The following is a 15,782-nucleotide window of genomic DNA, read 5'->3' on the forward strand; positions in this document are numbered from 1 at the left end:
CTCTATAATCGCATCCACCAATGGAAGAACATCAGTGGGACTACCTACCCTCAAAGCCAAGTTTTGCACTGCTTGCACTAGCTCTTGGTAGCCTGGTGCTAACACTTGTGGACCACTGCCTCCTTAACTTTGGATTTAAAGCTAGCAGTTGACCAAAAGTAATATTTGCCTTTTGATTTTGAAAGTCACTTACCAGATTGTACTCGGGATAACCACGTCCTAGCTGAAAGTCCGTCTGTTTGATCTTGTGACGTCTTCTTCTCTTGCTAGGCTCCGGTTTCTCTCTACCTTCGTACACCTTCTCTTTGCCTTTGCGAGCTCTGGTTTCCCTCTCTGTCTCTATCTCCCTCTCAGCTCTTGCTCTCTTATTGGCCAAAACTTCAACATCCTGCTTATCCACCCCTATGATGTTTACTCTTGGGACCTCACCTCCATTTTGCGGAGCTGGCTGCACAGGATTCTCCACCTCTTGCTCTCTTGGACCATTGTATTGCCCTTGACCTCGACCTCTACCAAAAAGCGGGTAAATACCTCCTCTCTCTCTCTCTCTCTCTCTCTCTCTCTCTCTCTCTCTCTCTCTCTCTCTCTCTCTCTCTCTCTCTCTCTCTCTCTCTCTCTCTCTCCGTTTGGTGGTTGAGGACAATCGGGTGCATAGTGCCCTTCTTCTCCACAATTATAACACCTACTTGGAAGTGGTCTTGCTCTACCCCTTGCTCCTCTTGGCTGTCCTCTATCCATGACACTGAGCTGCAACTCCTGCATTTGCTCGGATAAATCTTGCACCGTGCACACCCAATTTTGAGGCACAACAGCTACACCTCAATTTCCATGATTTTCTTTGTGTATAGCCTCTCTCGGACTCTATGGTTGAACATGGGCCATCGTCTCATAACCTGACACACCCTGCTCTATCTTCTTCTTTATCTTTCTGCTTTTTGATTGGGCAATCGCTACTGCACCATTGTAATTCTCTGGGCTCTCAAAATCAACCTTCTCTCTCACCTTGGGATGCAGACACGCCATGAATTTGTCCAGCTTGAAGTAGTCTCCATTAGCCAATTGCATGGCTGCCGCCAGCTCTGTCCAACACTCTTCAAAATGACCCAAAAACAGATTGAATTCTTCACTTATATCTTGCTTAAGCGCCTTCAGCTTTGCATCCATCTCGACTGGGGAAGCCTCCTTGTTGTGAAAATTATGAAGAAACCTCGCCCGTAGAGTTGGCCATGCTTGCTTTGGATCACCTTCTAATGCTTCGTACCATGCTTTAGCTCTACCACGCATCACCAAAGGAAAAGTTTGCATTTTGCTATCCTCGTTTGGCATATGCAACGATAGCATATACAGCTCAAAATCTGACATCCACTTGTCAAGTCTCTCTTCTCTTGTGAAAATCGATCCATAGCTTCTAGCTGCCATGACTTCCAATGCGAAAAACCACTTCTCTTTGATTAACTGGGAGTAATCAGCGTGCTCCTCATTGGGGGCACCAGAAGATGGAGCGGGGGAATCGGGGAACACACCCAGAACCAACACAAAGGCCTCACTATAGCTCAGGGTATTCACAACACCCCTATCCTCTCAAAAAACACCTTCAAAGAAACACTTTACACTAGCAGACCACCGCCTGCTCAATTGCCACTACCACGACCTTTCTCCACCCTTACACACACTCACAGCCGCTCAATCTCACTCTCTCACACAAAACACCGTCGATCTGGGGGGGGCATACACGTCCACACAACTGGCACCGAGGAGAACCATGAAAGCAAGAGAAAGAGAAGGGGGGAAGGGGAAACAACAGCAAGGGGAGGTAACTGTGGCTTGATTGCACTTCAAAGAACATGTACACTAACTTCTACTTCCATCACCATGGCCATTTCAAGCAAAAGTTACAAAGAGGCTAGCTTGCTAGAGAACTCCACTTTGCAGGCTTCAAACGGTACCCAAAAAGCTAGGAAAAAGCCCTTAATTTGATCCAATTTTGACTTTTATAGGGGGGGCGTTTAATCTGGGAATTTGCATTTTAATTGGTCCACTTGGCACCTTCAATTGGCATTTTTGGGAAAGGGACACACCGCCTTTCTCTATCTACTCTCTTCTTCTTTCTTTTGCACTTGGGAGGGGGGGGCATTAGCGATGTTGCTATTGCCCCTTGGTTTTTTTTTTTTTTTTAATCTTTCATTTTTTACCCCTTTGTGGGCTTAACCTTATACTGCTTAATTGGCTTTACTTTGACTCTCTCTCTCTTACTCTCTCTCTCTCTCTCTCTCTCTCTCTCTCTCTCAAAAAACGCAGCCGTTTTTTTGACCTAGTAGACAGCAGTCCACTCTTTTGATCATAACTTCTTCATCCGAACTCCGATTTGGGTGATCTATAGCCTCAATCAAAGAGCACGAAGTCCTCTATGCATTGATGTAAAGACAGAAATTTTCAGAGTTATGGAAGGCATTTCTGTAGCAGCATTTCCAAAGTGAACCGGTTCAACAAAATTGATTCTCATCTCCTATTTTACATACAATGTCTTCCGGCACTCGCAAGGGTTCTTCTTCTTCAACAAGGTCCACAACCATTGTGAAAAATGATCCAAAATCTCCTAAGTGTGGAGATAGCAACACAACCACCCAACCAACGACATCGGAAACCATGATCATGGCGTACTTGGTTTCATTGCAAGAGACCGTAAACATACAAGGCGAAGACTTACGAGCACTTGCAATGGAGAATGGCACACTAAGGGTACTTGTGGTTGAGAATGAGAATCTCAAGAGGACACTTGAGATGCAAACAACACGTTTGATGCAACTTGAAGAGGAAGTCAAGGAATGTAAACGCTCTCTTGTGGACTTGAATGCTTTGAAGGAGCGGATGAGCAAAGTAGAGCATGACCATGTATTGAAAGAGGAGAAATTTGACACTATGAGCCGGGATGTATGCGACATGAAAAATGTATGCACAAACAAGTCTTGGGCTGATGTATGTGGTAGCAATGTGGTTTCTAATTCCTCACTCATGCAAGCTATGGTTCAAACAAAGAATGTTGAGAATGTGGATGTGGAGGAGTTGAAGGAACGGGAGCGACGTTCCAAGAACATTGTTATTAGTGGAATTCCCGAAGAGAAGTTAGAGACACCTCCTTCTCTTGCCATTGTTATTGAAGATTTCTTCAAAACCCACTTTGGCATGTCCGGAGTTATGGTCTATGGAGCACATAGAGTGGGGAAGCAAGGAGCTCCTCGCTCGGGAGAACGGCCAATTGTATGCACCATGCCGGATGAGACCAAGCGAAAGATTATCCTTGATAATAGTTGGATCTATTTGAGGGATACAAAATGTTTTGTATGTGAAGATCGCACTATTAAGCAACAAAATATGCGTCGCAAGGCATATGAGGAAAATAATAATAAAAACAAGGAGATCTCTCATGACGAAAATGTGCCCAAGGAGAAGGCAAGTCTCTCAAGCAAATAGGGATGTGTGACCTATGAGACCGAGTTACAATTGAAAATATGCTTTTGGAATTGTAATGGATACCCATGGAATGCGGGGGTTGGCATTGATGAACTAACAAGCAAAGCCGATGTTGTACTTCTTGTTGAAACTTGGGAGCATGATACACAAAGGATTAACGGCTTGGAGGATTACAATGTACATTCATTGATGTGGTCAAAGAATCTCAAGCAACGAAGAGGACAAGGAGGGTTAGCATGCATGGTTAAGAAAGGATTGGAAGATTTTGTATCAATTGTGAAAGATAACAAGTACAAACGTTATGTATGGCTGAAAATTATGACACCAAAAAGAGCACCCATTTTTGTAGCCGGTTGCTACATTCCTCATCATGATTCTCCCTTTTATGCTTGCATGGATAGAGATCAACCATTTTCTCATTTGGAAGAGGACATTGCTTATTTTAAAGGTGAAGGTGATGTTATTGTATTTGGGGATATGAATGCTCGCACAAAAACATTGCAACATGATGCTCAACAATTTGATATGCTATACATTTCAAAGGAGTTGGAGGAAGTTCACTTGTATGATCGTACTTCAATGGATGAGAAAGAGCCGGATCACTATGGAAAGTTACTTTTACACATGTGTAATAGCACGGGTATGCTCATTGCCAATGGTGTATCTTTGTGGAGTGGAACCAATGGATTTACATGTAGGAGACATAATGGGGATAGTGTGATTGACTATATGCTACTCTCCGAAGCCATCATGTATCGCATAAAGAGTTTTATGCTTGGTCAATGGACCCCGGAATCTGACCATCGCACCTTATGTATTGACCTTTCATGTGGAGAAGCAACTAAGCATGATAATCTCAGCCAAAGGAAAGAGAAGTTATCACTATGTATGGATTTCAAATGGGCACCAATGTACTTTGAAATGGTTGAGCAAAAATTATGGATGACAAGGCTTCAATGTGATGCACCATTGGAAACTAAATGGGAAGCTTTCAAGAAAGCTATTTGTTCTTGTACGGAAGAATGCTTTGCTATAAAGCATCTCCATGGTATCAACAAAGATAGATCACGCAAAAGGTGGTTTGATAAAGAATGTCAAGATGCTCGAAAGTCCTTGATAAAGCTTGATGCAACTATGGACAAAGACAACTATCAAAGTCATTTGCATACATACAAGGCATTGATTCAAAAGAAGAGAAGAAGATGGGAAGTAAAGCAACAAGAATTTCAAGTCCAAGAAAAGGCACATGCATGTGGAAGATTTTGGAGAAACTTGAGAGGCAAGCGGGTTGAGAATTTTGGTAACTTGAGTCTAGTGGATATGTACACACATTGTAGGCAATTATATGAGCAAGCAAATACTGAAAAAATGCCATTTTATGGTTCACTCCCATGTATGCCTTCTTTTTTTACTATTGAGGATGTATACGGTGGGCTTAAAAAGTTGGCCACTCGCAAAGCGGGAGATCTTCAAGGTATCAAGCCGGAGATGATCAAATAGACAGGATATTTTACCCATGAGTGGATGTGTGATATGTTCAACCTTGCACTTCAACATGGTATGTCTTATGATTGGAGTACTAATTGGGTTAAGCCTTTGCATAAAGGAGGGGATGTAAAGAATGTAAGCAACTACCGGACTATAATGATTGGGTCTCTTATGGCAAAGTTGTTTGGGTGCATAATGGAGATGAAATTGAGTGATTGGGCTGAAGAGAATGACAAGCGTGCAAAGGGACAAGCGGGTTTTCGTCGATGCCATAGCACCATTGATCATCTTGTCACTCTTCGTGTTCTCATGGAGGAAAGTCGGTTGAAAGGCAAGCGATTGTATTGTTGTTTTGTGGACTTTAAGAAAGCCTTTGATATGATTCCACGTAACAATTTGTGGAGAAGGATGGAAGAACTCCAAGTGCCAAGTGAGTTTATGCTTGCGGTTTCTCGAATCTATGAGAAGGTGATTTGTCAATTGCGCATGGGAAGAGAAATTTCAGAAATTTTTGTAAGCACTATTGGGGTTAAACAAGGATGTCCATTGTCACGAACTCTCTTTGGTCTATGCATCGATCAATTGGAACAAATGGTACTTGACTTTATGCAAGAAGAAGGCATTGAAGAGGTCACTATTTGCAATGCGGTAATCATGCTTTTGTTGTATGCGGATGATGTAGTGCTTCTAGCACACACTTTAGAAGATGCACAAAAGCTTATGGTTGTCCTTGAGAACTTTTGCTTGCATAGTGGGCTGATTGTAAATGAATCCAAAACAAAGGTTATGCTTGTGCAAAACAACCATAAGGAGAAGCCATGCATTGTGTACATCAACGAGACACTTGAAGTTGTTGAGAGCTTTAAGTACCTTGGCCTTGAGGTTCCATCCAATCACAAGTGGAATGAATGTGCTATGCATCGTTTGGAAGCGGGAAAGAGAGCATATTATGCATTTGAGAACATGTGTAATGCGGGAAACATCAAGTGTTGGGTTCTCAAGAAGTATCTTTTTGATGCATTGGTGACACCGGTTCTTCTTTATGGAGTTGAAGTGTGGGGCGGGAGCATCTCAAAGTCTACTTGGAAAGAGTTTGAGAATGTCCAAAAGCGTTTTCTTACAAACTTTCTCCAAGTTAAGACACAAACACCATATATGCTCCTACTTCTTGAGTCGGGATCTCTTCCAATTGAGGTTATGGGCATGGAAAGGGTTGTGGAGTACATGATAAAGATGCATCAAAACCTCTCACATCGACTTCCTACAATTGCATGGGAAGCAAGCAAAAAAGTTCAAAAGACACATAAAAGCAAGATCTTGAGCACGGGATGGATGCAAGACATAAAGAAGTGGTTTGGGAGATGGGATGCATTACACTTGCTACATGATGCTTCAATTGACTCTCAAGTGAATGAAGCTTTTCTACAACGCCAATGTATTACGGCTTGGGAGAAATCCGGTGGGTCACACTTCATACATTACACCACCTATATTGCCCCCAACTACAAAACCATGTTCTTCGCTGAGAGAGGAAACCGTACTCACACTTACATGCTTGAGCCTATCCCCTTGTCCGCGATACGCACTATCGCAGCAATTCGGCTTAGCTCCCATTTCCTTCGATGCGAGATAGGGCGTTGGGGCAATGGAGAAGAGTCAAATCGATTGTGTACATTATGCTCACTGCAAGTTCGAGAGTCTGAGTACCACACACTACAAGAGTGCTCAGATTTTGATCACATCCGAACTTGCTTCTCTCACATTTTCAGCCATAACTTAGACCTACACACTTTCCTCTCCCAGCCAAAGTGTGGGCTCTCCATTGCGACTCTCATCACTACAATTTTGGAGCATCGAGAGTCACTCATCAGCCATACACATACTACATCACATGTAACTTTGGTCCCATAGGTCATATTTGACCTCCGAGGATGATAATAAAATCTATCTATCTATCTCTCTCTCTCTCTCTCTCTCTCTCTCTCTCTCTCTCTCTCTCTCTCTCTCTCTCTCTCTCTCTCTCTCTCTCTCTATCCGACTCCTTTGCCCCCTTTTGGCCTTGGCCTTCATTTTTTGCCCTTTCACTTGTCTTGGCTTCAACCTTGCCCTTAGCTTTGGTTTGTCTGGCCTCTACTGGCCCTTTTGCTCCTTGCTTGGCACACTTGGCCTTGCTCTTTGCTTTGCCCGGACACGCTTAGGAATGGTCCCCTTTGCTTTGCATTGTATGCCTGGTGGCCCTCGAGCTTTTTCTCTCCCTCTGCTCACTGTCCATACCGTGGGACCCTTCCTTGGCACCCAACTTCCCAGCTGCCTTCGGGCCTTTTCTTCAATGTCGCGGGACCACCCTCTTTCATGAGGGTGGGCGGAAATAGCAAGGTCGCTGTTGACCTCCCTTTCTTTCTCAAAATTTTGGGGCCCCAAGGGCCACGGGATCAACTGCTCCCAGGCTACCACGTCATCAAGGCCAAATGGCCGCCTTCGCCTACGCGCCACCTCGCCCCTGGCCAAAACCACCGCGGAACGCCACCGATTGCCTACGCAGCACCAATGGCGCTCGACGCCATAGCCCACAAGGAGGGAGCTCCCCTCTCTCCATATCATACACCTAATGGGCCTTGCGATGCTGGGTAAGTACCCTGTGTCCCGGGGGACCCTTTGTGCATGTGGGTTCTTCCCCGCTCGCCACCCGGAAGCTGCTGGGGGTACCCCCTCTTTGAATGGATTCCAAGGCCATGTAAAAAATTCCCATGCTCATTGCTTTTTTAAAAGCAAGATCTTGAGCACGGGATGGGTGCAAGACATAAAGAAGTGGTTTGGGATATGGGATGCATTACACTTACTTGCTCATCATATACAATTGCGCGCATACCCTTTACATTGTTGACTCTTTTTTGAACTAGATTTGCTAACCCTAATTTGTCTCTTGGTAAATTTATTTCACTAAATGCTCTGTGAAGGTTGGAAGACCATATTAGGTATTTTGGTAAAAATCCAGCATTATGAAAATCTCCAAATTGACCAAATTCATGTAATTTGGGAATTTCCAATTTAAAGTGGGAAAAACAGAGACAAACTTGTTCATAAAATAGAGCAAAAATCTTATTGGATTGTGGTGTTGATAAACACCAAAAGTGAAGAGGATGAACAAAGCATGAATTTGAAGAAACACTCTTAATTAAATAAAAGAAAGAAAGGTGATACAACTAGAGATCTTGTTTACAAAATTGACTCTTATAGTCACAATAGGCTCCGCATAATCTACTCCAAACTTGATGCCATATTCAAATTTTGATCCAAGCGTGGTTGATGTGCACAAGCAAGACTTGCTTTAGCTTTTAGAGCATGCATTTCTAGAATCTTAATTCTAAAAAATGGTCCTTCTTTGTTGGGTCTCCATGACCAAACAATTGCATGTACCGTTTCCCACACTTGTGGGTCCTTGTAGTTGATAGCCCAAAAATCCTTCAGTGTCCGGTATCCCACTCTTTCTTCCACAAGGTGCCCAATATTGAATCAAATTTTTTTTTTTGTAGTTTGGTTATATTTGCTCGTTATCAATGACTGATAAAGCCATTGCGAGCCAAATTGAATAGAATTCCATGTCACTTGGAACTAGCATAACAAAGTCACCTTGGTGCACATCACACATAGGGTCAAACTCTAGCCTTGGTCCATCTCGTTGAGGACCACAAAAATGATCAGTCAACTCTTTAAGGCCTAGGAATCTTTCTGCTCCTTGTAGTGGATTGTAGGTGACAAGACTCCTGAGTTGTTGGCCAGAAACTTTCATATAAGCCTCCCTCTGATATGATTGCTTTTCCAAGCTTGTCAATCACCTTACTACAGTAATCTATCATAGGTCTATAATACCATGGCACATTTGAACCATTCCCTAGATTTTGCCAAAAATTAATATAATTCTTTAACCCTAAAATCACTTCTTCATGAGCCTTGACATATTCTACCATTGGCACCAAAGGCGGATCTCCATGTGGCAACATTGGATTGCCTTCTATGTCTATTTTTCAAAGGCTAATACTTCCACTGCAACTTGATACACCTACATGTGCCTTATAATGCATCATTGGTGTCTCATCTTGCATAAAAAACCTAAATTGAAGTGGTTTGGAATGGCCAACAAGTATGTCTTGTCCATCACAAATATCACCATCACAATATTGCTTGAAATTGGAGATCTTTTCAAGCAAAACTAGGGTTGGAGATGAAGACGAGCTATTTTGTAATATATCCATCAAGTGTGGAAAAGTATATGTTTTTGTAACTCTCAATTTCTCTGGAAACTAATTGAACATGGCATCTATGTACTCATTTGTATGCCCCAACCATAAAAAATCCTAGTTGGATAGTTTTGAAAACACCCCTTGCAACGAGCATTGACAAATAGGCAAATAAGTATCAAATTTTGTTTTCCCTTGCACAATTATCCAATTGTAGTAACAAGTTCTCTGGCAACTTGCAAAATGTTGACCCGATTTTGCTTCTGTAGCTTCCAATGATTGCACCCTGGGCTCTTTTCCATCACTCAAGTTGTGGTAGTCTAAAGCATCCCTTGAGTTCAAAGCATGTAGTAGACAGATAATACTCCTTGGTAGTCCATTTGTTGCTAGATCACAAAGAGGATGCTTATCTATCCTCTCTAAGTTATGTAAACAATTAGCAATTGAGCCAATTGCAAGATTTGGATCAGATGGCCACAAACCATTCAAGACAAAGTGACCATAATGACCTTCTCCATGGCCATGAGTGATTATACCTATTAAAGCCACTTGCAAATTGTATCTTGAATCCACATCCTTAGGAACAATGGGTAATCTAGGAATGACAGCTTCTTTTAATCCATCTTATCATGGATTATACAAACATACTTTTGTGGTTGAGTTTCTAAATATGTGCGTCATGCATAATATAAGCTCCTACAACTCTTCTGTTGTGACATGTAAACTTCTCTTTCTCTCAAAAGAAGAGCTCTATCTTCAAGAGAAGGTTTAACTTCTAGCTTGAACTATAGAGATTGTACTTAAAGAACTCACTTGTCTTTGTTATAGTGACATGTGGATACTCTTTGTTCCAAATTCTACCGAAAGAAGATTGAGATAACTTCTTCTCATAGCCCATTTTGTCCAGTGTTGTGTTGATTTTGCTTAAAATGTCAACTTGTTTGTACATTGATGGAATCACTAATTCAGTCTCTCTTGGGCCATCTGTACAAACATACTTTTGTGGTTGAGTTTTTGAATATGTGCACCATGCATAATATTGACGACTGGCTTTCAAAATCCGTGGTCGTGGGAACAAACCCCAATGGGGGGGAGCATTATATATAAAAAAATGAAAAAAAAGGTTTCCAATAGCTACCGCCACCACCCCTCCCTCCTTGACTCATGCACCAACAGTGGGACGGCCTTGGCACCACCCTCTCCCTCCTTGACTCATGCACCAACAGTGGGACGGCCTTGGCACCACCCTCTCCCTCTCCTCCATTATCTCGCACTCTCTCTTCCCCAACTTGGCAAAATCTCTCTCTCTCTCTCTCTCTCTCTCTCTCTCTCTCTCTCTCTCTCTCTCTCTCTCTCTCTCTCTCTCTCTCTCTCTCTCTCTCTCGTTTGTCATCCACCAACGAGAGGGGCCGCAACCCTCTCTCTCTCCCTCATCCACCATGAGCTCTTGCTCTCTCTCTCTCTCTCTCTCTCTCTCTCTCTCTCTCTCTCTCTCTCTCTTCCACGATCTCTCTCTCTCTCTCTCTCTCTCTCTCTCTCTCTTCCTCTCACACACACTCCACACACACTCCCACACACACCCACACACACCCTCACTCCTCTCTCTCTATCTCTCTATCTCTCTCTCTCTCTCTCTCTCTCTCTCTCTCTCTCTCTCTCTCTCTCTCTCTCTCTCTCTCCCATTTTGTGTTAAGAGGTCTCTCTCTCTCTCTCTCTCTCTCTCTCTCTCTCTCTCTCTCTCTCTCTCTCTCTCTCTCTCTCTCTCTCTCTCTCTTTTATCATACACATACACAATTACACAAATTTACATACACCCACACATTTACACACACTCATGTGCACGTACACATACACACACATACGTACACTACACGCATGAGCACACGCACACATTCATATAAACACGCATATGTCATACGCATGCACAAAAAAAAACTAGAGAAACTCGACATCGATGCCCAAAGCAACAAAGAAGAATGACCAAAATCACGCGATGGCGATGAAAAATCCAGAATTGACATTCATCCATGAGGCATCTCCACAATAAACATCTGTGCGGTAATCTATTTTTTTGTTTTCAAGACAAAACCTTGTAAAAAACAACCATTTGTATATTGCCACCTCTCTCTAGGTGATGGTGGAAAAGGCCCACCTAGGAGATATCTTTTCAAAATTCTCCAAAAAAAAAGCAAGGGTCAATCCTCTGGCACCCGGCTCCTTGCTTTGTCTCTTGTGATTAGGACCCAAGACTAATTATATTTTCCTAAACTAATGCAACCTACACCTATAAAAGTACACTGAGAGGTCACTATCAGGGGGTCACCACTTGAGAAGGAAACCATGCATATACACTGACTCCAAGGGTCACCACACACAAGAGTAGGATCTCCGTGCATATGAAAATTTTCCAGGAGAATGCACTATAGGCTCTCTCTCTCTCTCTCTCTCTCTCTCTCTCTCTCTCCCTCTCTCTCTCTATCTCTCTCACCACGGTCTCCATCTCGCTAAAACTAAGTTTTCTATAACTACCACTTTGAATCAAGTTTGCCCTCACAACCTGAGGGGTTTTCATCATTTACATCTATGTCTCTGTCTCTCTCTCTCTCTCTCTCTGGTGTGTTGTATGCCTAGCTGCTCAAAGCTAGGTGGTGCCCTTGTTTACTCCCCATGAGGAGTTTTGTGTACACGGTCCTGGCGTAGAGGCCACCGGGTTCCGTTTTGCGCTTGCGCTTGTCATTTGGTGCCTCTGCTGAGGAGGGATTCTCGGAAACCTCCAGTTTACAATGCTGAAAATGATGCACATCGTCGGCTTGCGGGAATTCTCCAATTGAAGAACGGAGGAGGAAGAAATTGAAGAAGCACTGATCTCCTTCATCAAAGTGCTGCTGTTGAAATACACCATCATCAACATTGGAAGTAAGTCCTCCGTCTCGCATTTCTCATTCTAACCACAGATCAAGAGCCACTAGAGGAAGGGTTGCAGGTTGCTCTCATTGCCGTCACCCACACCACTCTATCAATGAGTGCCTTCAATGGAGGTAAAGGAGAAGAGAAAATCCTCTACATCGACATCCACTGTGAAGAGATCATCCATATTAAGGAAGGAAAGAGGTTGGTAAAGCCTCTCTTCCCCAAAGAATTTGGAAGTAAAGGTATAGCCTCTGCTCCCAAGTGGCCCAAAGGGGTTGCTCGTGCCAAAGAAAAAGGAGGGTTAGGCCAATCCTAAATCACATGACCCCCAAGGAAGAAGAAAAACCTGGCCACACAAGTGCTTTGAGTTTGGAAAGAAGAATTGTGCCTAGGCTGCCAAAAAGAAGGTCATTTGAAGGAAAGCGGCAAAAGATCGCCTATCGATTTGCGACGCGCATGCGAGTGCTTCCAGGTCACTTCGACAACCCCAAAGAAGAGGTGGTAAGGAGGTCGCCATGCCCTGAAGAGAAGTGGTTTGGCTACTATCCTTGTTGTTGTTTTGGAAGGCGGGTAGAGGGCCTTCCTTATCTTTCTGTGCAACTCATCCTGAAGAAACTGTCTACCATGGGTGAAACCCAGTGGGCTGAAGATGAGCTGAAGATGAGCTACAATTGAATGGTGTGGAGTTCATGCAACGAGATGAGTATGGTAATTACTTGAAACTGGTGCTAGCTAAAAGGCTAGGAGTGGTAAACGTGTCGCCATCACTCCATACGTGTTGAGCAATGAAGAGAAGGTGGAGCCTATGAAGGGCGATGACCTCCAGTGGATGTGCCGACTTGTTACCACCGGCATGGTAAGAGTATAAGTGAGTATTATAGACTTTGTGCATCATGGATAATGGACTAATCGCTTTTCCGTTTAGGTTTCTTCAACACATGCACGTAAATTTATATGTAGATAGGAAAATCTTCTATCGACAGAAGATTGTGTATTTGTTTGGTGCTATGGTGCTAAGAGAGATCCTTAGCTACCCAAACCCAATTATCCTCCCCGTTTTGGATTACCATCGCTGCTTCAATGTTTCAATTTTATCTTGTTTTAATCTATCCACCGAGCCTTGTAAGAAAGATGCTATAAGCCGTTAAGTCATTTTTGTTTAAGGAAAAAAAAAAAGAAAAAAAAATGTTTTTGCAATGGCAAACGTTTCCTTCCCAACCTTCACGCGTAAGGTGGGGGAAGATGTTTCAGATTTCTTGGATAATCTTGAAATAACACGTGTCATCTCTGGAAGGGATGAGGATGCTTTGCGTCTACGTATTTTTTCATTGTTAAAGAAAGTGGAAGCAAGATCATGGTACAACGCCTTGGTGCAAGCCAACAAGGAGAGGTGGAATCTGCTAAGAACAGCATTCCTAAGGCATTTTGGAGAAGGCACCACATCCAAGAAACTATGGCAATTGCTGATGGAGTTGAAGCAAGGAAGTATGGATGAGTATGTAGCATATGAATCAATGTTTGTGGATCTATGCGGACGATGGGTTGCATCGATGAGGGAGGGTGAAGGGGCACCCGATTTCCTAAACAAAGACCGCTGGCTTTTGGATAGCTTATGGCCAATTCTTAAAGACAAGGTGAAGGGAAGGTTTTGTGCTACATATGAGGTAGTAGCACTTGAAGTAGCCCACCTCAAAGATAAGAAGTTGCATCTACAAGCCATGACTACTGAGGAAAAGGAACCGGGAAGGGTCCAATCACACCTAGCCGCACCTGCAACAGCCGTCTAGGAGAATCAACCATAGGAACCGGTTGAAGATCAACAAGACCTGCTCGACTGAATCACCAGCCAGTTAGAGAATCTTTCAGTACATATGGTGCAACAAGTGCATGCACCTGCCAAAAATCTAGAGCAAGGAAGAGGGCATCAAAGATAGAATCAAGACTACCATTGTTACAATTGTGGAGAGGATGGCCATGGCATGTACTACTGTTCTCATCCAAGAAGGTAGAACTTCAATAGAGGAGAAAGGTGAAATCAGATCTCTCCACCAAGGGTGAGACCACCACCACCCAGGCAACCTGAGCATATTCCACCTGTCGAAATCCTTCGACTGCCCGTACAATCACCACCACCGCAACCTCTCATTCCACTGCTACCTCCACCACCTGTTGGAAACCAAGCAGTAAGTGTCACCGGTCTTGAAGCTAAAGAAAAGACAAAGATAGAAGAGCGTGTCAAAGAGAAGGACAAAGGAAAAGGAAAAGTAGAAGAAGTGGATGCCATGGGAGTGAAGCATGCCAGGCACAAAGAGGCCTATCAAAGGGAGGAAAAGATGAAATGAAAAGGAGAGTCTAGCAAGCATGCGACTAGGCCTCGACTAAAGATCAAAATCGTGGATTTTTCACTAGGTGAGTATGCTAAACCATATGACCTAGTTCAAGGTGTTTTGATGCAGGGTCCGAAAATAACCTTGCCGCAATTACTCCATCATGCACCAAGGATGATAGGGCACTGGGACGAAGATGGTAAGTACTAGAAAGTCAAGGGCAAGGATAACTGGGGCTATCTCTGAGAGGAATCTCAACGACATCCTACCTATCATGGATGCCCCCATCAAGGGGCAACGTATCTCAAACGTCTACATAGATGGTGGCGCACATATATGAGTCATAAGTGAGAAAATGATGCACCATCTAGGCCTAGAGGTAAGTAGGTCGGCACCCTGCCAAGCTAAAATGGCAACTAATGTAAGTGAAATGCGTAGGCATTGAAAGTGTAGTCAAGGTGAAGGCATTCAACACAGAAGTGGAGGTAGACATTTTTGTCATGCGGCATAGAGAGGAGGGATACCCTATCATTATTGGAAGACCATGGCTCATGGCTATTGAGGCTAAGAAAGACTGGAGTACCAAAATGATTCAGATGAAGGATGCTAAGTGAAAGTCCATATTCTACGACATGAAGACTTGGAAGCATCACAACATGATCTTGGAGGTATCGGAAGATGAGTCCACCAGTGACTCTTCAACCGCTTGGGGAGAAGATACAACAAACAATTGAAGAGAGCGACAATAGCATCGAAGTGATGGGAGTCAACCTCAAAGATCCAAAAGGATTGACACAATTTGAAGCACCATTAGAGAACCAAGAGGGACCACCAGGTATGCGACCCTTGGTGGATACAAGTAAGTTACATCGGATGCTCTCCAGTGAGTTAGCTAGTAAAGAGAGAGAAGAATACATATCTATGCTGGGTAACTTCACCACACTTTTCATTGATGGTTATGAAAAGATCACAGGCATCACAGTGGTGCAACACCGCATAAGACTCAAGGAAGGAAGTAAGCATGTAGTGCAAAATCTCAGAAGGCTTGGGTAGTTCAGCAAGAGGCATTGCTCAAAAAGGTAAGGAATTTGCTACATGCAGGTTTTGTTTACCTCGTCAAAGACTCAGAGTGGGTCTCTCCAGTGGTGGTCATGCCAAAGAAGAATGGTAAGTGGAGGATTTTTGTAGACTACAAACCTCTCAATGTAGCAACAAAGAGGGATCATTTCCCCCTCCCATTCCAAGACACAATATGTGATGGCTACTTCTAGATTAGTCTGCAGAAGAAGACCAAAAAAAGACAACCTTCATAACACCATGGGATGTTTTTCTTACAGACTGATGTCTT

The sequence above is a fragment of the Adiantum capillus-veneris genome, chromosome 4 (genome assembly GCF_014529385.1).
Source record: "Adiantum capillus-veneris isolate H3 chromosome 4, ASM1452938v2, whole genome shotgun sequence".
NCBI classification, from domain to species: Eukaryota; Viridiplantae; Streptophyta; class Polypodiopsida; order Polypodiales; family Pteridaceae; genus Adiantum; species Adiantum capillus-veneris.